General features: G+C 35.5%; 1 protein-coding gene across 1 annotated transcript in view; it reads right to left on the reverse strand.

Moving 5' to 3' along the window:
* LOC134654043 (uncharacterized) overlaps window positions 1–25,389 on the reverse strand; it is a 62,249-nt gene that overhangs the window by 6,987 nt on the left and 29,873 nt on the right. The window lies entirely within an intron of this gene.

Consider the following 25,389-nt stretch of genomic DNA (forward strand, 5'->3'; position numbering starts at 1 on the left):
CAATTTCAAAACGAAACTAAAAATGTTGTCAAGTTTGTTAAATATTTTATTCTATTTTATAAACAAAATTTTAAGAAAGGACATTAAATGTGAATAGGGATTATTGATCGTTGCTCGAAAGCCCATAAAATTGTATGTCTGTTATTGCCTATTTTGTAAAACATGCCATACGACTAAATAAATAGCATAAAAAAGTAAGTACCAAAGGTATCAAAGTTGATTAAAGTAATCTATTGTTAATTTTTACGACACGTGTCAAAACGATTGGTTAAAAAGCGAGCCTTCTTGTAATCTTAGTAGGTGAACAATATACGTAGGTACAAAAAAGCTAAATTTCTTTCAGAGGCAATGTACAGAATACAAAATATCTCACGCAGCCGTAAAGAAAAGTTGAAAACAAAGGATTTTCATTACGACGTTCATCTTCGCTATATCGCCTTATCCGACCATTATAAACCTCCTATGATCTTGCTCTTGGGTACTAATAGCCTCCTAACACGCGGGATATACGAATATTATGAAGAGAGAGAGAGAGAGAGAGAGAGATAACAGTCACTCCCCCTAAATAATTTAAAGCCTGCAACTGGATTTCGTCATGACCTTTAGTTATAGCTAGTTCTACTAACTTTAGTTTTATTTGAAATGTATGCACCTACCTTACTACATTTATACTTCGGCCTGATTTTTATTATCAATTGAATTCATTTATTAACTTATTTCAGATCTAAAGAGCAGCCCTTTGCAGGTCTTTAAATAGGTATTCTTATTCAACGCTCCATTTAACAATGGGGATAATCTAGTCGCTGCTCTCTCAGGCTTAAGGCACTCTGGGCAGTCTTTTGAAATCATGTTATCTCAGCAATCGAAGGCAAATTACCAAGCAATATTTTACAAAAACAATCTGTCTTCAGTCTAGCAACCGCGTCAGCTTCCCGAGCCGTTGAGTACGATTTAACTAAATTAGAAAACTTTACAAGCCTTTCGACGGTGAGTTGAAAAATAGCTTTTTGAGGAAAACTAATATTGCAGGGCAGAACAAAACAGTGCAGAGTTGTAACGAAGTTGTTTCAGGCGCCCGAGTTTGCGTCCTCGGGCGATGGAAGCGAGGCATTGGTTCGCGCAGCGTGTCGTGTCGCGCCGGGCCGCATCCTGCCGCGCCTGCCGATAGCTACGAAGCCACATGTCTCGGCAGACTTGCTCGCTCGACTGGCTCCCAACATTCCGGTCTCATTTCTTCACCGCGACTTGGGCAATATTTTTTTTCTCGTAAAGAGTTTTCCTGCTTTCGACAATATTGCGCCAGTTTCAAAGGGGCGGGGACTCCGGGGCTGAAATCGCTTTCACATTGAGTGAGCACACTAATGATTGAGTTCCGCACACGACGTCGTGTACGGCAGCGGCTCCCTGTCCCTTTGACGAGTGTCCCCGGCGACTATTTAATGGATTTAAAAGGGTTTCATTGTTCAATTTACATAGATCGGTACTCGGTTGTATTTCTAATTGAAGCAATGGGACGGATTTATTAGAAGGCACGATATTTGATGTGATCGAGGGTGCATGGCCGATCCGTTTCTGTTGCGAAATATTCTCAACTACAACAACTACGATACTTTATTCAGGACAGTCATTTATACTAATTACTTATTTTTTATTATATTTATGTGCCTATATTTGTAATAATGCATATTCAAAACATGCATTTCGTTACTTTTAGATGTTGTACATTTTTGTTTCTGTTTGTCATTTATTGTTACTTATTTTTTACTAAATTCCTCAAAAGTTAACTGGAAGAGATCCCATACAGGGATAAGTTCGCCTTTGATGTATTTAATTAACTTTGTAACTGTGTTTTTTTCTCCTACACTAAGATCATTTATAGACATATTATTTTAATACTTACTTACCTACTTACTAGTGTTTACCTTATGGTAAGACTGTTAGGTACTTACCACAGTTATCTGTGGTTTTATAATTGATGTTCTCTTCATGAGATTGTAGGAATTAGTATTGTGCGTATTTTTCTTGAACTAGGTATATTAGTTATCAAGGCGGTTAACTTTAGCAATGTCTTTTATGCAGGTAAGTACCTAACAGTCTTATTTTGTAGCAGAAAAAACTATTTATCTTACATTACTTTGATAATGTTAATTTTCCTTAAATATGTAATAATTCAACCAAGTCGAAGATTCTAAATCATGTTCAAAGACATATAGACCCATAAATCGTCCCAATAACAACCGACAACGTTAAGAAAGACGTCGTTAGACTAAAAACGGTGGTATGCATAAATCGTGCAGGTACGATTGCAGACAAAAACGCTCGACTCGAGGACGATTAATATTCAATGGCGCTTGCTGTCGGTCGAGTTGTCGGGGTTGTCGGAATTGTCGGCGTTGTCGCGCGGCAGCGGCGCGACAAGAGTCGTCCAATTACGGCGCAATCTGTTCGATTTATTACTTCGTTAAACGGACACGAATTGGCGACGTGCGTTGTTGTTCTCGCATGCTCGGCGTGCTTGTGACGTTGTACAGTCACGTCTGATAATATCGATACGGACAACGGGCCAAAAATATATACACTACTTTATATATGGACAATAAGGTCGTTTTTCCGTATCGATATTTTCAGACGTGGATGTACCGCTAGTTACCTACTCCGTTTAGTTCTACTTGATAAGGTGCTGCACAACGCACATATCTTCGATGTTTTCATTAGGAAGATTAAAAAAAAAACAGAATTAAGTTATACATATAAATCGATGACAGTAAGTCGAATTGACAAGACTTTAGATTATACGCGAATAAGTCCCGTAAAAATCGTAATGTTGGTTTCTAAACTTTGCCACAACCACCAAAAAAGATCATCCATTTAATCCTAGTTAAGCAGATATGTTTCTGCCTAAAATTCGAGCAAAATTCACGCCGGGCACATAATTGCATTTCCCGGCTTTAACAAGGGGCTCACTCGAAACTGCTAACTACTTTAACTCCACATACTCGTAATGTTTTTGAAGAGTTATGATATTTAATGATCGCAGTAAATTCTTAACTTGATAAATGAGGGATACAAAATTGTTTGTAGTTGATTAACCCATGCTGGGTTTCTTTTGTATCTAATATGGATGGATGGCTGCCATATTGACTTGTAACTTTTAAAAAGGGAGACTGTGTATTATTTTTATTTTGTGTGATTCTATATCTCGATCACCATTTTCGAGGTTTTCTTTAGGGACTATTATACAGTTAGGAGTTCTTCAAAAAAAGGGATGTACAATACTAGTAAGGGTCAGCAGAGCGCATTTGATTTCACCTGGAGTATCTGGCGTCCATAGGCTCGGTAACTGCATATTATCAGGCGGGCAGTGTCCTTTTTAATAAAAAAACATTAAAGTGTTTATTCAAGATATTTCAAGAAAACAATTTAGGTAATTTGTTCAGATTATTCTAGTTTCAGAGTAACATCTAGGTATAATAAATCCAGTTCAAATATTGAACGTAAAGTACATATGTAGCAGATATTTTCAATCTATTTTGTCTGGAATCGTAGATTCGATTCATTCAGCCAATCCGATAAAAACTTACACCGTTCATTTTTTTATTTAAAGAATTGCATCCAAATCCAATTTGGTTGTTTCTCCCGATTGCACTGCATGCAGATCGCAGCTCGAGTCGATAGTCACGTCCCGGCCCTCGACTCTCGACGGCACTCGACCGTCGTGCCTCGTGCCAGTCGCTGCGTTTAGTACTCGCCTCTTGCCACTCGCCCACTGGCCTTGCGCTGCAGGAAGCGGCCAGCCGTTCTATATGCTTATTGAGCCTGAAGACATTTCTTGAGACGATCAATTTATATTAAAAGACTAACTGACTTTTATCACGTTTTCCGTCTACAAATAGGCGTTAATACATTTTACCGATTTATTTTGTTTAGGTTTCAGTTATTCTTCTTTTTGTTCTCTTTCTAATATAAGAGAACGTTAAAATCAAGGTGTAATAAGCCCACGATGCAATGAAAACGGTATAGGTATACTTAATACGCATAGCTTAGTCTAAGGGTATTTATAAATGTTTTTGTTCACAAATGGATGATCCAAATTACTCATTGTTTTAGGTAATTATTTAATGTGGAAATTTTTGTATACGCCGACAACAAAAAAAAATATTTTTTATTGACAAAAAACAAGTTACTAAGTGGGTTTTGAAGTCCCTGACTTCTGAGCTAGGTAAAGACCTGTGTTACAATGGTTCGTATTTTAATTTTACTGACTATGACGCTAACATAATTTGCATGTCGGTTTTTGTTTTGTTTAGGATGACACGCTAATTGTTTAGTATGTTGTTGTTAAGGTTACGTTACTACGTAAACGTAATACTGCTGTGATGGTTCTTAGATAGGTTTTAATAACCTTTAACCCTACGCTGTTATAATTTTGGCGAGTTTCAAAAGAAGCGATCCATAAAATACATGCAATCAAAACTTTTCGAAGTAGTAACATTTTTGAATAAAGTGGATCCTTTCAATGTACCACCAAAATTTATTATTTTATTCCTAAATACCTATGTTGCCATTTCCAGGTGCCACAGAGCGGGCTGCTTAAGGGGCCCTGGAGCCAGCGGTAATTGGCTCCACGTAAGCACGTGACGATTATCGCGATTTGATTAACGCCGCCATTTCTACTGCCAATGCTAACTTAGTAACATCATGAAGGCTATCCGAACGGATTTGCCATATAGGTATGCAATTTGGAGTATAGACTGTCATATCTTGGTGATATATAAGATATTAAGGCGGCAGGTTTGTTAGTCAACGATTTGTCAAGTAAATGGAAAAACTAAGTAGGTACAATTAGTCAATTACCACCCCCAGGCCAGGCTGTATCCATGAGATAATCCTTTATATAAAACGCCAAGCGAAACTTAACACATTCACTGCCAACGTTTTCGGAGCGCTACGCTCGTAGCCGATCCCAGCGTTGTAACGCTTTGTAGAGGAAAGTGACTACGAGCAGAGAACCCGCCGAGCGGATAAACGGTTGTCATCTTGGCTACGGAGCTCGTCTTTTCTTTATTCAACTATTGATATTGGTTTAATTTAGGTATTTTATTAACGCAAGCAAAATCGCATTCTATCTTTGCATACTTGTCCAAAAAAGCTTGCGGTTTTCCTACAGCTACTTTCTAAAAGCCACATATTTATCTACGGGAGTTTATTTTAGAAACTTGACAGGGGCCATCATTTACATAACAATAAGCTTGGCTACTGTAAGAAGTTTATACGCCGAAAAATATTGAAATAACCAGTTACTGTTATACCGAAAGCGCGCGTCTGTTTTGTTTCAATCTCGCGGGCACAATGTGGCACAGGTCTACGGCGTAGCATCAGGCGCAGCCGTGCGTAGCAAAAGGATGGAACACAAATTTATACTTGACGTCGTAGGGATTTTTCAAAGTGTGCCCTCAAATTTATATAGTTCGTTTTCTATTTTCTCTTGTTATTGTATTTTTTAACCGATATTTAATAAGTAATTGTTGAGAATTTAGTCACATTTATCTCATTATTAGGTTTAAAATCTACTAGCAGTTATGGAAATCAAACGAGTGCAAGATGTAGACTACTGTCCTCACCTTCTAGATGTCACCGATCCACAGCAATCCGTCTAATAAGTTGTAAATAAGTCGCTACAGCTGCCATTACATATAGGCCTACAAACAGTACTCAACTGAGTAGTTCACCAAATTGCCCATTATTTATGCTTCTCGTAATTTACGGAATTGCCCGGTAGTTAGCCTATGTAGGCCAAGTTGCTTAGATATATGGATTTAAATTATGGATCTTCACTGATTATTTCAACTGTAATGGGACTTTATCGTTTTAATAATAAATTGCTTAGTTGTCTTTTAAGTAATTTCTTACGGAATATTCGGTGTTAGTGAACGACGCACTTATACTTCCATTTTGCTAATTAAGAACTTTGATAAACACACCTTTATAATTATGTACAGCTAGCATCAGTAATAACAAGTAAGTAGTGCGCTGTCATCACATAGGTGATGTATTAAGCCTGAAGACCTATACGTATAACTACTTAGCTTGTGTGTAAACTGTCACTGTCCACTTTAATCTTGCTCCGTCCGAGGGACAAAGTTTGTTCTGACATTATCATCTTTTATATTGAAGTTTGTGCTGACATTATGTTTTATATTACGGCATCCATGTTTGCTCGATTAAAGACATTTACTTAGGCCTTGCGCTTGTATGAAATTGATTTATGGTATAGCCATAGCCGAAGAATTTTTCATATGCGACATGGGAAGTTTCGCAATATTTATGTGGGTTGCGATATGGTACCTATATATGAAGTATCCACAAGTCGTATTTTGCAAGAGATTTGACTCGGACTTTAATTTCCACGCATTTGTATGTATGTAGTACCTATCTTAATAATTTCGGCATATCAGAAGTATCTTCAGCTGAAAATAAAGTAGTTTAACGTGACTGATTACGTAACTTTGTTCTTGTCAATTTATCACACATAAGTAAAATTAGCTTAAGTAGTAGATGTATCTAAGTGTATTTAGGGATTAGCAAATTTATGGAAGTTAGTATGAATAGATTGAACTGAACTAATGTCACCAGAATCATTATGCGAATGCTGGCCTGTTTGTAATGTACTCACACTCTTTTTGACATTAGATTCTTTCATTCATCTATTCAGTATATTCGTGGCAGCTTTGATAAATTCACTTGTATTCAAAAGCTGCTTTCATCTAATAATTTGGCATCTGCTAAGTAAAACGACGACACACACGACGGTTTACCTACTAGATACCGCAGAAACATTGATTGGCAATTGTTTAGCGTGCAAAATACTGGGCGTAACTAGATTTAGCCGTAGTGATGCGAGAATTTAATTAACCTAGCTTGGAGCGGCCGAGGTGTTGCTTTCATTACGTTTTATTAGCCTCTCCACTCCGCGAGCTGTGAACTGTTCGTTACAAAATGCCTGGAACACTATTTGTTACACGTTAACGGGGTTTCGAGGCACGAACCTGAAATAGTTCTAAGAGTGTGTAATTGCTCGTTGTAAAGGTGTGAACCTATTTTTATTTTATATGATCATTAATTAGCCATTATTACTCGTTTGAGAAATAGCCAAAACTATCAAACGAACTTGACGTTAAATTTATAATTATAACTCAGTAGGTACCTACGTTTTACTTGAATTTATAAAATTCAGACAAAAGTATTGGTCTGTTATTTTGTTTTTGTATATGTTGTGGAATATTGCTATGTTAAGCAATAAACACTAACGGCATAAAATTCATAAAAACCAAACTTTTCGTCTCTAACTTTGGAATAGAATAAGGCAACAATTTAATCGGGTAGTGTGTTGCCCAAAATCTGTAATGTTACCTGCACCAAGCGGAATTTAGAGCACGTTTCTCGTATATCGCACATTGCGTTTTCCCTTGCCAGTTCGGCGCTGATAGCAAAAAAAAAGGAGTCCATTTCAGACCAAGAGGCCTACTTTAGCTTTAGAATTATTAAATTGATTTGACATTAATAGCAATACTTCGCGTATTAGCACAAGCGAGATGCACTTATTCAATAAAGTTAAGATTGCGAAATTTTGAATAGGCACCCAGCGCCTGTGTACAAACACCCGCACCTCGTCCGGTGGCATCGGGTACCTAAACTGCCAATTTGTAGGATGAGTCGGCAAAGGGTTGTCCCGGTTGGTCGTCATGTTGTGTTCGTGGCTAAAGGCTCGAGTGCAATGGTGAAATCCAGATACGGTAATACATTTGCTATTAATTATAATAGAAAATAGCAACACCGATGCCAAAGACAAGTTTTTCATAAAATATAATGAACGCATGTGTCAAAAAAACGAGGTAATCGAGGTATATTTCGATATTCAATTCATATAGGTTAGGATAGGAGACGGATGATAATATTCAAATTGGTATGCACTGCATACAAATTCAATATAATCGTGAAACAAAATATGTGTGAGCGCGGGGCACCAATGTTGTACTATACTGACTTATATTTTACTATTCTAAAACATAAAATTTGACTGATATTTTGGGCATTTGATACTTTCCTGTACAGCGCGTAACACCGTTCGCGTTCTCCAAATTGTAATTACGATAAGGTATTGCATCCAGTCAGTTTCCACTAAAGACATTAAACACTGTACCTTTGTGCAAGAGACCTTGTGTCGCTGACCCCTAACTGAATCCCGATTGTCCAGCGGACACAAAGGTACCTGCGGGCCTTTGATACTGCATACAGATCTACAGCGATATCCCGCGTCAATCAATAGGATTTAGTTTCAATAGCTTTTGCTAATCTTAATTGAATGTGGAATGGCTGGTTTTAGCACAAAAATGAAATACTTGTGTGCTTTTTCTTCTTTTAAGAGTAAATAGTTAAATACCTATACGACTTTGTAATTAAGACGAAAATATTAATATAGGTAACAAATAATAAAAACCGGCCAAGTGCGAGACGCACTCGGCCACCGAGGATTTCATACAAATTTAACTATTTTTTATTTCTACAAATTATTAGTTTGTAGATTTTTCCCTGTATTTGTGGTATAAGACAATATTACTGGCCAAATTTCATAGTTCTAGGTTCCCGTTGACCTGACGTAAGTACCCTTTTTGATTCCTTTGAGAGCGTCGAAATATACGTATCTTTTTTTTACGTTAACTTAGAAGTTGTTTTTTTTTCACAGCTTCAAGGGGCTAAAGACATGAGTATATGGTTTTAATTTCAACTCGATAGCTCTACGCATTCCCGAGGTAAAGGGTCCTGACAGACAGACGTACGGACGGACAACAAAGTGATCCCGTCTCTGATTTTAGGGTTCCGTTATTTTCCTTTTGAGGTACGGAACCCTAAAATCAAACTTTTATAAAAAGCTAGAAAGTTTTATGAAATAAAATAAATTCAGGACATTATAGTGGAGTCAATATAAAGTTAAAGTTACATTAATTGCACAGTCAAATGTTTCTACACGGGTGAATTATATATCATATTGAATACCCGGCTGCGAATTAACAACTTGATATCTGTTCCCGTTTTTGAGAAATAACATTTTTTTTATTTTATATTTTATACTACCTAAACAGTAATTTCACACTAGAGATTTTTTGAAGAATGGGCTATGAAGCTTACACGACTACACGGTCAGAATTTCTCCCGGCAATAATATTAATTATAGATTTAATGAAAAAAACAATAACTTTGTAAGTTTTTCATGACCGAGAATATCCCACACTGAGAGAAAAGTTTACTATTGTGGTTAATAGTGTTTGTTTCGATCATGTTTAATTTATCTGCCTGAGGAACTGCTATATTCGCAGAATAGCAGCATGATATTGGAAACAAACAGCAAATAATGTTCTACACAATTAATGGACACTTCTAGTTTTTTGACAGTAAGTGTACAAGTTATTGAAGAATAACATACTTATTTTTCTCGCAATTATTAAATCAATTTCCAGCATAAAAAGTCAATGAAGTATGCTGTATTTCCAGGCTTCCACAGAGGCCAAGTCAAACTTTGTTTAAGATGTCAAAAAGATATCATTTTGTTATCATTCGCCCAACCGTCTCGCTCGCACCAATACATATTTCATCTAGTACGAGTGAAATGCACGCGCGAATGATATAAAATGACATCTTTTATAACAAAGTTCGAATTAGCACTATTAGGAAAATATACCTTATGACTTATGGCATTGCGTTAAGGTTTAATAATTCAATGCATAAAGTGTCTGTGTTTATGTGAAAAATGATAGGTGTCAATTTTTATATCTATTCACAAAACGTTTAGAATACAGGATGCACAGTCAGATATAAATAGACCCTTGAAGTCTTACAACTATCTATGATACTGGATCTCAAGCTTATTTGGTTAGTAAGTACCGTCCACCAAGTTATACTTCGAATAGCCACCCGGACAAATTCCAAAGCTAATTTCGAATTTTAAAATTTGACAATTCACGAGAAGAGTAACGTAACGTCAAAGGATATGTTTGTCCCTTTTCAACGATCCTGTCATCCGATGCTTGAGTAGAGTGAAACTAAAAGAAGCAAATGTCAGCAATTCGTAACGCTTAGTTTTTGTTAGCGTTAGCGCATCGCGACATGAGAACTAGTATGAGCCGAACTAGTATGAGCCTGGCCCTCGATTACGTATAATTGCAATGAAACTTGGGATCAAGTTATCTTAGTCAATTTAGAGCAGTTGGAATTCAACTCATTGTGAAATTTTTGAACGTTTTCAAATAATTTGTTGGATTAAGTAGTAAAAGTGTTACAGTGTGTTATATATTTGTGATCTACTTACAAGGCCCTTTCATTTGGTACCCCACATGGTATGTTTAAAAGAAAAATGGTAAAAACTTTGCGTCATAGCAACTACCCTCACCACTTTCGCGCTTGTCATCTCATATATTTGTGTTCAGGATATTATACTGAATGCACTGATACCAAATATACTCATATCCGAGACGACATGAGCGTAATTTTTTCTAGAAGACTTTTCGAGAAAAGGCCAGGCTACAATATCTTTACAGGTTGATTGATACTGAGTGTATTAACACCATGTTCACCCATATCCAAGACGATATGAACGAAAAGTAACCTAAAGCCACCCTACCAACATTTTCGTAACAATGAGAGATTATTTCTTGGAAATAATGTTGTAATATAAACTCCTTGTAGAGCACCTACCTGCGAAGAGATCGTGCTGTCAAAGTTGTTAATGATTTAATATAATATTATTAATTAACTAAAGTTTTATTAATGCATCATTTCATTTTATACACCGCGGGATTTAATAACCCGAAAGATTTAAATCACGTATTTTTGACGACAGTACGAGTAAATAATGTTATATCAACATGGGTCCAATTATATATTTTAATTAAACTACTATTTCAGTACAAATTAAATCATATTAATTTACCGCTTCTTTGTGAACAAACCTTTATTCAGAGAGTGAGCGAGTTTAATTAATCTCAAGTAGAGAAACAGAGAGCGAGCATGACATTTCATGAATCACTCCGATATCATACGATGCACGGCGAATGCAGTGACATGTGTTCCATGACAAGAAGTGTCAAGTTATGTCTAGGATCATGTTTACGTTGAAATTATTTCAATTGATTGGCACCTCAAAATACCACAAATTGTATCAAAACTTTATTAATTACTACAACAGTAGGTATAGTGCAGTTATTATTGTTGAAACTTTGCGATAAAATCTTTTCCTTTGAGTGAGGTAACCAAAGCCATTAACCATGATTATATCCGAAAGAAATCATGCCTCTTATTGTTTTAACTCATACTACAGCTGGAAAGGGATGATTACTTGAATGACCTTTTGTTAAAATATCGATCATGCTTATCAGTACGTATTTTAAATTCTCGATGTGTTGATTTATACTGAGTAAAGTAAAATAAACAACTATGTTAAACAATTACGCTTTTTTATTAATTTAATGAATTAGGTTTTCGAAGTGTGTACCACCGTTTTCAGCACAAAGATTTAATTTTGAACGGATTTCATTATTTAGGTTTACAAAAGTGTTCTTTATTTCTTCGGAAGCCGTTCGAATTTTTATTAATAATTCTTCTCCAGAGTTCACCGGTGTTGAGTATTCCTTCCTTATCTTTCAGAGTTCCCCATAGAAAAAAACCAATGGCGTTAAGTCGGGTGACCGGGCGGGCCAGGTTAGGACGTTGCTTCCACGGCCAATCCACCTCTCAGAGTATTGTTCGTCTAGCCAATTTACGAACTTCTAGGCTGAAGTGGGTCCGTCGTGCCGGAAGCACATAGTTCTTCGGGTTTTCAAATCCGTACACAAAGTGAATATCCGCTAAATGAATTTTATTTATTACAGTCAATCAAATTTAAAGATGTTATCTTGCGCATATCTTGTGTGACATATGAAATATGTCATTTTATTGACATCAATTTCGTCATTTTCGTCAAACTGGCCAGTTATCGTAAAGGTAAATAGTTTGTACTCTCGTGATTGAGAACAGAACAAAATTTCGGTAGTGAAACCTTTTGTAGGATATCAAACTTAATTAAGTGAAATTGGCTAATAACCATGTAGTTAGTGCGTCTGCGTGTAAAATTAGTTGGTGGCTACGTCACGCATAAAGGTGTGTTAGAATTGAGATTTTTTTACTTGTGATTTGTTTTAAATAATTAATATCTCTTAAATTAAGGGTTTTTGGACTATGTGTTATATAACTTTATATACTCTAATTAGGCTCTAAAATCGTTGGTTTAAATCTTTCGGGTTATTAAATCCCGCGGTGTATATAACCCTATTACCCTTTGAATGACCTTTTTCACGTTTTCTACAGCAATGCAGTCGACTGCAGCAATTTTGAAGCGCGACATTGCTACCGACTGCATTACTGTGGTAAATGTCAAAATCGAAGTTCCTGTCTGGATTTTGGCGTCCATTAAAAATAAATAATCAAAGGAGGTCATCGATCAAATGGGCCGGAGGACAAGCCATCGTTAACTGGTAGAGAATGCCTTATGGCATTAAGTCCGCCTCTTGTACTATAAGGTTTTTCTTTTGTGCAATAAAGATTAACCACTTTATTCATAAACTTTACGGGCCTGATTTAGTTCAATTATGTTTATCCCTTACTTACAAATACATAAGTTAAAGTGACAGATAAGGACAAACGATTATTACTATTATTAGCTAATTGAGGTTTGTAGCGCGTTTATGAATAACGGGGGTTAAAGAAATAAAATAAATACAGATGATGACAGTAATTATATACGCATTTTATTACGGAAAAAGATTTAATATTGGGTGTAAATGAAACGGGAATTGGAAATATAAAATAAAATGATATTATATTATTCATTTCCGTAAGTCAAACCATCATCTTTATTAGCATTGACATAACGCTCAACTTCGCACAAACCGTATGGTTTTTCACTAAGGAGTGATATATTCTCTTTACGCTAAACTTTATGGTGGGTAGACAAGTCTGTATACTTCTTTGGAACTAACTGCCACAGTCTGTCATAGCCATGTCATAGCCTCATAGCTGACATATGTGACGTATAGGAGATACCGCAATGCATGCATGCATTGCGCGTTTTATAGGAGCTTGGCCTGAGGTGTGTTCAGTAAGCGCGCAACGCATACCGATGAAACTGGGTAAGATAGTCATGGGAGAATTAACGGTCGACCGGATCGCGAACTCTCGGCTGTTGAAGCGGAACAATCGTCTGCCGCGAACATTGAAGTGAGACGGAGATATGGAAGTCGATAAAACGTTCTCTACAGTGAATCAGTACCCGCCATTTAGGGTAATTTAAATAGCTTGGATGATTTAATAATGGTTTTATTCCATACAATATTACATATACGTGGGAGATTTTTTGTTGTTACACTAACATGAGAAAGAGATTTGAGAAAGTGAAAAACAAACCCACTGTCCATTTTCTCGAAGCAACGAAAACATTTTCAAAACAAAAATGGTTAATAGTAATTAAATGGATTAATTTACGTGAGAGATTTTTTTGTAGGATATAGTAAATATACAGAGCTTAATTAACATGTAATTGTTATGTACACATAGTTGTTATTTTTATATAAAAAAATATTTTTAATAAAGAAAATTATTGGGAGCTGGTTTTGGTGTCAAGCTGGGAGAAAATATAAATACATAATGAGTATATGTTTGAGAACTGCATATTAAAAAATCTCGAGTGTCGGATTCATGTTTTGATATATTTTTTCTATTTTAATAATAGTTTGGATTTATTAAAACCATGTGACATATTTTGTGGAGATTTTTTTTTAAATATAGTATTTGTAACATAGGTTATCACATCTCAAAAAATCTCTAGTGTGAGAATTCATGTAGAGCTCTCATACATTATGAACTGTGCTGACCCGCCTAATTAATCTTATATAGTAGTTTATGTGACTGCTACATAATGAGAGGCATTAAAATACGAGTGTGGGTTTAAGAAACGAACGTTAGTGAGTTTCTTAAAAGGATCACACGAGTATTTTAATGCCTAATTATGTACGTAACTGTACATAATTAGGCATTAAATACACACTACTTTATCTAAACACATACTTAAAACTAACTAAAAGATAAACTGTACGTCAAATGGCGGCGAATGAAAACTTTTTTCACGCATGTCACACATCCGTAGTTTTTTTTAATTCCTAGACAAAAGAATGAAGTCCCTATTCTCATGTCACTCGAGATCAAATATTGTGCGGTTTATATTTAAAAAAAAACATACTAAATTGACGTTTCGTATCGATAACTGTTATAATATCTATGGATACTAGAATAGAGACCCACTTGAGTTTTGACTGCTGTTCCAAATTTAAACTCATAACCTTACAAAAATCTATAACGTTACCTATGTACTCGTACATTAAAGTACAAATTTTCCTACTACCACAGATAAAAAAGTTCTCATAGTAAAATTGGTTGTAATAAAGCTTGTCATTTCCTACGGTTTCTGAACGCATTATAGAGCACTAATGACATGTGTGTAGATAAAATACATTTCTATTATAAATCCTTTGTATAATAAAGAAATTGACAAAAAGACACTCGTAACATTACACTATCTACCTACTGAAGAAAAAGACCAGAAAGTTTTTAACACAAAACAGATAAACAAGTAACTAAGTCTACTTGTAGTTTTTACCTGCCGTAGGTATTTCTATAACAAAATAAAGAAGTCTTTCGTTTGTTCTCCAATTCGTAAGAAACAATTTCGAAACTAGGCAAAAGAAGTTGAAACTGGTACCCCGTAGTAAATAAATACGTACATACAAGAGAATTCTTGGACTCGGGAGTTTCATAAGTTCTCGAGCCGCCGCCGTGGCAGGGGAATAAAACTAACTAGACGTTCGCTGCCCAGACAATTGCGTTACCTACAAACGAGAAGATAACAAATCAATTTTAGACAACCGAGACTTTTAATTGAGGGTAGAGACCGAAATAAATTGGAAGAAATAATAACATTTGGCGGTTTTGGAAGGGCTGGAGGGAAACTGAGGGCTAATAAAACATAATATACCGGCCGCTTTGTCCAAAACTGTACAAACTAATTTCACTGTTATTTCACCAAAATTATAGAATTCGGAAAATTGAGAAATGAGCGTGGATTGAATATTTGAATGAGCTACATGCATGAATAATAAAGTAAATAAATTAAATACTTCAAATCATAGCTTTTAGGGACACTTAACTTTGTGATATGATTTATGACTACACTATGTATCTGTCAAAACCAAGCGGAATTGCGCCGCTGGTTGCCATGGTGACGGGTTACCAGTATGTAGAGCTTTGCCAGTCGGAAGGTTTACCGGAAGGGTGAAGTGGCTTATCAGATAATTGGCCGCAACTAGTGGTGACACGAGAGGAATTGCGTACTCCCTTTAACCCCCTGCTCTTTCCGGAGCTGTAGGTATGTATATTGATTTCTGCTGGAGTCCTATTAGTGTATAACTATAACACATTGCTTTTATTCTGTTCCTCCTTAGCCACCATTACAAAAAGTATTGATAAACACTATATTATGGACAATAATTATCATATTATCTATACTAAACTATCTATACCAAAAAAGAATTTTTAATTTTATACTTATCTTATTAGTGTCTATACTTTACTTTTTGTCAAAAAAAATTACAATATAATTATAGCTAAATCTCAGAAAGGCACTCATATATTTTACTATCTATATTTATTAAGTGAAACAAGACTAATATATAGTAGTAGTATTCACATATATATGTCAAGCAAGTTTTGCTCAATTCAAAACACTGCCCGCGAATATTTTCTAAATCAGAGGGACTTCAATATATTTCCACATTTGTTTATAGCATCTTCCAAGAGGGTATATTTAAGGCCCTTGATACACGGTTGGCCCAATAAATATTAAGTGGCAGGGGAACATCGAAGCCCCGCCGGCACCCGTTAAAGTTGGCCACATCAGCATATCACAGATATTGTAATGCCACTACAAAGCTATGGTAACAAGCAGTTGCCAACTAATAACGGTTTATAACGCATGCATAAACTTCGCGATTGCACTGAGACTGAGACTCCCGACGCTTTTCCTAATCTAATAACAGAATTGCTCCTTGTAAGCCGTAATTTTCAACGAAACACAAATTGAGTAGGTACGTCGAAAAGCGGATATTGGATATTGAAATTTGAAAGTAACTTTCAAAGATAAGTTAGTCATCTATTATTATTGGAACGTTGAATAAGTAGAAGGTTTTTTTCTTTGGGATTAACTGAAACCGTTTAAGAAGTGCATGTTTTCTACCAATTTTTTTCCCATAGCTATAGAGAAAAAGAAAACAAAATGCATGACAAAAAGTGTCGACGACCTCTTTTCACCGAATCCCGGTAGTCCAATCAAAAACTGAAAAGAGATGTGCATGATATTGCGTAGAGTTAAGTTTCAATATTTTTTATCCGGATTTATGCAATTTAAAAATGTATTTTACGATGGAAAAGAGCTCCCTGCTTGTATGCATAAAAAATGTTCTATTAAAGCGCGCGTGTTTTTTTATATATTTTTTATAAAAGCTTATTCTGTTGATTACACCTCATAGGGCTGTGGGAATATTTATAGGGTTCTCTGGGAATAGATCGAGGGTCACTTGCCGCGGGGCATCGTACAAGGCGATGAGCCACGGAACCCTTGCAATAATAGGGAGCGCGATCCGACGGACAAGTTCGGACTTAACAATGTAAGCTGGAATATTTAACTGGAATTACTAGCTATTACTTTCAAAGGTAGGAAATTGTTACCTATTTTTTTTGCGTTACCACACATTTTATATTATGAAATCATGTTGATTCCAACAACATAAAGCCTGGTCAAATGTATTTATACGAATAAGAATAATTTATTGAGAAAACCTTATTGCTAATGTAAGCTATTGCTAATTATGCGTGAACTTTTACATATTACGTACATTGTTACGTGCGCCTGAACTAGGAATATAATCCTGTATTATAAGTATTACATTATATTATATGTATTTATAAGTATTACATTAGAGTAAACCTGCTCGTCGTGTCCATGATTGGTAACACCAACCTTAATGAGGAAACAATAGCAGTGAAAATGTTAGAAAAACTGAGTACCGATGATTGTATGTTTTATTTTAATAAAGTTTCACTAGGTACTTATGGCTAGAAAACGTTCGGTTATTTTTTTACTACTTAGGTACATATAAAGAATCTTCTTGAGTTCCATTATTAATGGAAAGTACACATTGGCTGAAATTCAAATGAAATGAAAGCCAATATTATTAGTAACAGCAGTAGTAGTACTCTTAGTTAGTCTGTTACACAATGAACCGCTTGTTTTATTAACAGGGTATTTCAATTTTAAATAGATTACCGGTAATTCCTAGGCTTTACTCATTCCAAATAAGCTAGCATTAGTAGTTACAGTCACCAACATTCCCGTAGGAAAGTGCCTAAAAAGCTCGAAACAGTGTCAAACGATAACACTAAGTAGGTACATACAACTGGTAATTGTACAGTTCGCCACCGAGGGTTGGTGTCGACGCCGCGGGCTCCCGGGAGTAATGCACAAAGGGTGCTAAGTGCCGATGGAACAAAGGAACGCGCCACATAGAAAAATTGACATCTCACACATCCCGAATGCGCTTTTGTGTAATAAATATTTTGTTGTTTCACCTACAACTTTCCGGTTTAAAATTGCGTACCGCCAGCAGGAAGTGGAAGCGAGTTTCTTTGACGAGGGAAAATCAGAAAGTCGCATATTTAAAATATCTTTGAAATCAGGGTGATCCTTTGATGATACCTACAATTCGTGAGAAGAGATCTGACCCAAGAAAATGTTACAAAAACAATAAGGGAAAACTTTGGCTAACATTTCCTTACATTTTACTTGATAAAAAAAAGGTTTTTTTGTCTGTTATTTATAAGCATTATAATAACCCAGTTAAATAACTTTTCGACTTAAGATAATGGATTCAAATTGTAATGAAACTTTTTCTTACATTGGGTCACCCTACGGTAGGTAGGTACCTACGGTGTTAGTCTTTTATTTTTTACTAACCTCAAAGTAAAAGAGTAAAACCCATGTTTGATGTTTCGTTATGATTAATTTTCTTTTTGCTTTAAGTATATTAAAATAAATAATAATTGGAGAAAAAGCTAATTAGGTTAGGTTACGTTTTTGAATCAACATGTCGTTATTTCAAGGGTCACCCAGATCAGTTTAGCTCAGATAGAATTTTTGTAAAATAGATTTCTAAAATTGATATTAAATTACTCGAATTCTGGACTTCGGTGATATATTCTTGTTAAAAACTTGTTGACCTTCATTCAGTCAAATTAAGAATGCCACGGTCGTATACCATCATAGTAAAGTGGAAATAAAACAAATAGACCCAAGTTGTGGGTTGTTTGCGTGTATTTTACTACCCTGACGCAACGCTATATCCTTTGTCAAATTACTGACTCGTAATAAATACAGGTACTTATTCTTCGTCAACTTCATTTATCTCCGACTAGCTCTATCTTTAAATGTTAACAATAAATGCGAACACACCTCGAACCCCAATAAAGGAACAACATGATACGTAACCATAACGCATAATGTATATACGAGTTTGCAAAACTCAAAACTCTAACATTTATTTGGCAAATGCCACAAGACAAGAGGTTTTACATGTCAATTTACATTATACAAGCAATAAAAATAAAATATAATACTATTACAAATGTCGATTCAATTAAAAATTAGATATGTAAACAGTTTCTGAATGTCGAATTACACAAAAAAAACTATAATAAAAAATAACAAACAGAAAAATAAAAAATAAAAACTAATCAACAGTTTGCTATACCAATAGGAAACGATGTTGATGATAGTTTAAGTATTTCTAAAATCCGAATTACTCTTTAACAGCTCATGGAATACGTTTTAGGAATTCAAATTGCTTCACACGACTTTTGGCGTCTGTTTTTAACAACCCAATGTCAGTGATGTACCTAAACCGCAATCTTTTATAGGAAATTCATGATGCAGAAATCCGAGAGATTGCGATAGGCTAGCTACACAGGCTTGGCACCTGCCATGATAAATTACGATCAGTGAAATGTGGCTGCGTTGGATTGGATGCTTCGTTTATCAAAACCTTCGGCTCTTGCACGTTAGTATTGTGACACTGTGACAATGGCAAAACGCAAAATATATAGATGTATACTAATATTAACATCAGGTGTATCCGTTCAGGACCGAGGTTTAATAGCTGAATATAATTCAATTGTTCCCAGCCGGCAGCGGGCTGTGAAACTGCGTTCCTTTTGCAGTGTGAACCCATTCATTCATTTATTCGTTCAGTCGTTCATTCGTTCAAATGGGCCACCTCATACGTGCTAAATCTGATATTTTTTGTATTCTTTTGCGGGCACAATGCGAAGCAGCAGCTTGCATTGTTTATAGGTTACTTTTTAATGCTATATTTGCGCGTGAATCTTTCTAAATTTCACATTACCTACTCTTAATGATAAATCATTGGAATTTCATTAATCTTGTTTACTAAGATCACGAAAGCCAAAATAATGTAGGTACCTACTATATGTATTCTTTGATTCTCGGGGTTTGTAAACTGCAACAATGTGTCTTTTAGACAAATACCGTAGGTACTAAAAGTGCAACATCGTCAAAACACACAGTATATAGGTATGTAACATACATACCTACAGGATTCTGTAGAAACAAAAAACACGCATCAATCTCAATGCGACTTGGGCAGCAATATGTCAGGCGTCGTAACAAAAGATTTTTGGCTCCATGTACTCTCTTCACAACTTTGCGCACATAACACTTAGTAACAGTTTATTCTTTATCATTTTTGGCAACACTCGAAGTGCTACATAATGCGCATTTCGAAAATATTCAAATGAGCAGCGTTAACGCTAATCTTGGCGCTTGGTAATTTAAATAACGTTCTAACATTACTAGCTAATACTTATGTAAAAGTGCATATTCGGATATAGCAGCTAAAAGAGGAATAATAGGTAGAGTTACATTTATAATGCAATTAATATTTTTCAGATTTGCCGAATGATATTCCCATCGTCGCATGGTCGCAAATGCATCACAAAACGAATGAAAACAAGCCAAATATTGGCACGCGTCCCTATGTTGTTATAGCACTCATCAAAACTAAATTGGAAATGAATGAGTGTGATGCGGCAATACGGGCCGATGTGGCTCGATATCAACAATATTGGCGGCACATGCCCACTTCTCGAGGAAATGAAACAAACGACGCTCGTTCCGCAATATTACCAACGATTTTAGTAAATAAGTTTGCTCCGACGACAGACCGGATTTTATGGCCCCCGCTACATGTAATGAATGTTGAACGATTCAAATATTTTATTTAAAGGTAAGTACGTAACATTTTAACATATTTAATGTTTTTTTTGTCACTTACTAGTAGGTCCTTACGGACAATCGACCTAGTATCATTTGACTGATAACGTCACAATTTAGTGATTTGATGGATATATAAATATTCAATGATTAATTAGAAAATTTGGTGCAGTTATGTACTTACGTAAGTTAAGTAAATGACCATTACACAAATACACAGACGGACCAGCAGAGTTTTTGAAAAATCGTAGCGCTTTTTTAGATCATAATGCTGTTGCTGCGGATCAACCTGTGATTACCAGGCTCCTCAGGCATAATGGAATCAAAGAGAGAAGAAATATACACCTAATATATTGTTCAATCTACATACAGTCATAGTTACCTACTACGTGCATAAAAGTAGAATGAATTCAATAAAAGTTATGTGCGATACCAACGACCCATATCGAGGACGGTAAAAAGAGGAACAAACGAAAAGGAATCAAGTGGCACGACGCCACTGACGCTGTAATGCGCAGTTTTATCTCAAATGTTCTTTTCAAACTTTACTACTTGAACTACTTAATACGAATTTGTAAAATAAAATAATTTAAAGGCATTACATCGCGTATGTGTATCTTATAATTACGCGTAATTGCCAGGATTCGAATTATAAAAAAAAACTTACTAGAGGAAAAAGTATGAAATTAACTCGCTAATACCACTCGGTAATACCATTACATAGATATAAAAATGAGTTTTCTGCAACAACCACACAATATCAATTATCGAAAGAAACATGATTTAGACAACATTACCCCGCCCGTAACCATTCGCAGTATATTTACAACATTATTTTTATCACCCCATCTCAGCTTAATAGAGGGCGGGCAGTATTTGTAGCATCAGCGAACAATCTCTCTCGTTAGGTCCCCGCTGGGCGCCAATTACTGATCGGTATTGGGCTGATTGTAGGAAAATAACTGACAGTCTATCGACTGTTTATATCCTGTAACCGCAAACACTTATTATTTCACCACTCGCATTTTACGTTTCATTGAAATATTTTCGGGCACTCAAAGGGTAATTTACGTACCAATTGTTTAATTTGGGTTCGAATTCGAATGAAAATTATTCATTATTGTGTCGATAATTTTTGTATTTAACAGTGTTTGTGCATGAGCATATTAAATCCGTAATTAGGTACTATATGCTTTTGTGCTTATTATTTCGTGATTATTATTTAATTTATTGTATAACTGCCCTTCCTCAATTTTTTGATTTAGTGCAATATGGAAACAAAATTGAATTACACGTTTCAAAATTTTGTTTAAATTTTAATTACTAAGAACATTTGGGCCATGTAAAGGATGTGTAAAGGATTTCACGCGCTATTTTTCTAGACTTAAGAATAATAAAATAGTAAACGATTGTAACGGCTTCGAACTCACGACTTCAGATGTAGGTAAAAGCCTCAAGCCCCACGCATCATCCATGCCTCTGTATCGGCACATTACATTCCTGGCGATGTGTGGCCACTACAAAATTTTATATTATGAATATATTTAATATATCACCAACTATGCACAAGAGCGTTCTGCATTAATAAACCATGCTATGTAATAAAATGTCGCTGTAAAGTCTATACTAATTCATTTTAATTTGATTCTGAAATGTTAACAAATAGTGCAATATACACTACTAAAATACATAATTATTAGTCAATCGCAATAACAATATTTATGATGTCGACATTTTGCGGTGAAATACCGATAAACCACAGCACAAAATATAGATATGTAGGCAGCAATGTGAGCACCCTTTTGATCATCTGCGCATTGCTGGTAATTTGAGGTTGCTTAACTAAACGCGCCTATCAATTTACAAGCCAAATTGCATAAAGAGCCTCGTTGATATTGATGATTCATTAGCTATAGCGCATTGCTCTATTTGTATTCATTTACATCTGCTTTGCACTGCACCCGCAGGAATTGCAACCGTTAAATCGAAAACGTAAAAATTCCGTGCGGATAGTTGAGTTTCCCTCTGGAGCCCTCGACCGCTGGAGGCCGGAGGTGTAACAACTAATGTTCAATTTACAATTCACGCGTCCGTAATGTGATTTATCCAACCCTTTGTGTCGGGTCGGATACAATGCAATGGAGCATTCGCGTTAGACAAATTGTCGGGACGAAGTATCGAGATCGAAAATTCATGCGCGAGTCCTTTACGTCCGGTGCTGGTGATAAATCTTTGGGTTTCAGAGATTCCAGGACAGTCTTAACATGTATGGAGAAACTAAAACTCCGAAATAAAACAATAACCCGCTTATTCACAAAACTTATTAGTATGCCTCTCTTAGTTCAAGTAGTAAATAAATAAAAGTGATGTAAACGAATGTTACACCAAAAACAATAAAATATATTGGATTGAATTTTATGAATAGAGGCAATAATAAGGCACCCATTCAATATTACTCCTTTAGAAAAGTGCATTATATTAAACTGAATGTTTACTTCAAATGTACCAAAACTCGATATTGGAACTTTATTAGAAAAAGAGACACATTTTATTAAATTTTAAAACAGAGTTTAGATCTCAATGAAGACGCATTTGCAGAAAAAGTAATACATAGCGCTTTTCTTTGCCTAGTAGACCTAATAAATAAGTAAAGTTGAGTTCAATAGAACTGGCAAACAATGAAAAAAAATATATACTGATTCTGTTAGTATTTGACATACAACCTAATGTTTCTACAAAGGTTGTTTTTACCGAAGTAGGTAATTATATAATAAGTAACATATATTTTGAGTTTTGACTAGAAATGGATTTAAAAAATGATTTAAGTACACGAACTTATATAAAGTTGATAAGATCATAGTTGTCCTTAAAAAGTGTAATATTACGTTGTTATTAAGGTAAATTGGTTTGTTTACATTATATGCAATTTCTATTGAAATCCACTTTACGTATTCACTCCTCCAAAAACAAAACAGAACTCGGCAAAATTTTATACAAAAAATATACCTACTACGCGAAAATTGTTATTCATTTCGTTGAGATGGAATCCAGATGGTAGGTATCGGGAGTTTTACGGAAAAACTTGTTGTAAGTATTTCATCCGCATCGGAAAACATTATTTTCCCTCCCGTTCTTTACTCTACTTTTTTTCATTGGCAAAACATCGAAGATTTTCCTTAACATTTTTGTTATGAGACAATTTGGTCAAGGAACAAAATCATGGCAATAAAACGGACATTTATTTTCTAATAAAAGTCTCTTACTTATGGAAATTTCACACAGAAAAATTTGTTGAATGTAGATTTTTGGCCAGACTACTGTGCCTGAGAATGGATAGGAATTCAATTTGGTCCCTTCGAGCCCAGCGTCCTTCCTGAATGTAAATCGAGGGTAAATTCGCGTTGCCGAGAAAATTTCCCCTAACATTTTTAAATGATAGCCATGATGGGCACTGTTTTATTGTGCGTTGGACGAGGATTATTGGTAGAATGTACACGCCACGTCATGCCACAAATGTAATAGGGCAGTTTGGCTTGTATTACTAACTGGTAAACCGATCACCTTAATCCGAGTGATCACGACCTATACAATTATGTATAAATCACCATGTCGTTAATTGTTCCATGATGATCCGGGCTCTGTAATTTGTTGTTGTGTAATTGCACCATAATTTCAGGGTTGTATTTCTCAACCATCAACAACGGTTTAATTGGAGAGTTACTTTCTACATTGTTATTATTTTGTCAACATCCGACCGCATAGCTTCTAAATTCGTATTCCATTCAGTTTCTTAATAATACGAACACAAACATGTTTACTTCGTGATTGTTTTCGTCCTCACTGAAACCCAATTGATATATTATTATTATGCGGACGATGTATTGTTGTTGAGCTCCGCGGTCGGTGTATTCAGGGAGACCGGGGTATTCGGAAAACAAGATCCGTTCTAGAGAAGAGAACGATACGATATGTACTAGATACCTGGTAGTTTAGATTTCAACTAGGTAGATATCACCAATGTCACTTTTACGTTAAATTATCGTACTAAGGTCGTTTCAAAATCGTTTTGAGATCTAAAAATACATAACGAGACGTTTTAGACATTGTGGAAATCGTTCAAGAGTATCTCCAGAATCGCGGAAATGTCAAGTTTGACAGGCTAGATCTTAAAAATATCGTTGTCGTATCTTGGTGATGTCTAATAGATATCTCATAGATGTCTAGTTCAAAATCCGAATCGGGCCCAGAGACTCATATTTCGAGGCAATTTAAAAGTTGCGCGGATAGCTTGCGGACTTGTCTACGGTGCCTGTCGCTACGAGTTTTCGTAGCTCGCGGCTACGAGAGGGTTCTGAGGCTACTTTGTAACGATTAGGTAATGTAACAAACTGATCCATTCCATTTCTGTGGCAATACTCACTCAATAAGGCGTATTGGTATTATTCCGATAAGTTGTTGGGCCAGTTGAGAGTAGTTTTCGTGATTTGACTTGAAAGTAACAAGCATTTTGTTTGCTGATACCGTTATTGTTTAAGGGTCCTCACACTGGCACTGCATTCAGCTTCGGCACCAGTGTGACGTATATGAGTTAAGATATACATGGGGCAAAAGAAACCACACATACAACAGAAATATGATCAAAGCTAACATACCTACACCTACTGATAGCGTTCGCAACGAAAGACGGTGGAAGGTCAGGTAAACATATTGTACCTATAACAAAGCTTTCGTGCGATTAAAGTTAATCTCTAATAAAAGTAATGCTATCATCGAATAGGTGTATTAAAATGATTCCAAAATTGAATATCTCCTAAAATAAAAGATATTTATATATAAATACAAATAAATGTATTTGTCTATATTATTATACCTATTAATATAATAATACAAGCTTGCTTTGTTGTACGTTT

The sequence above is a fragment of the Cydia amplana genome, chromosome 14 (assembly GCF_948474715.1).
Source record: "Cydia amplana chromosome 14, ilCydAmpl1.1, whole genome shotgun sequence".
Taxonomy (NCBI): Eukaryota; Metazoa; Arthropoda; class Insecta; order Lepidoptera; family Tortricidae; genus Cydia; species Cydia amplana.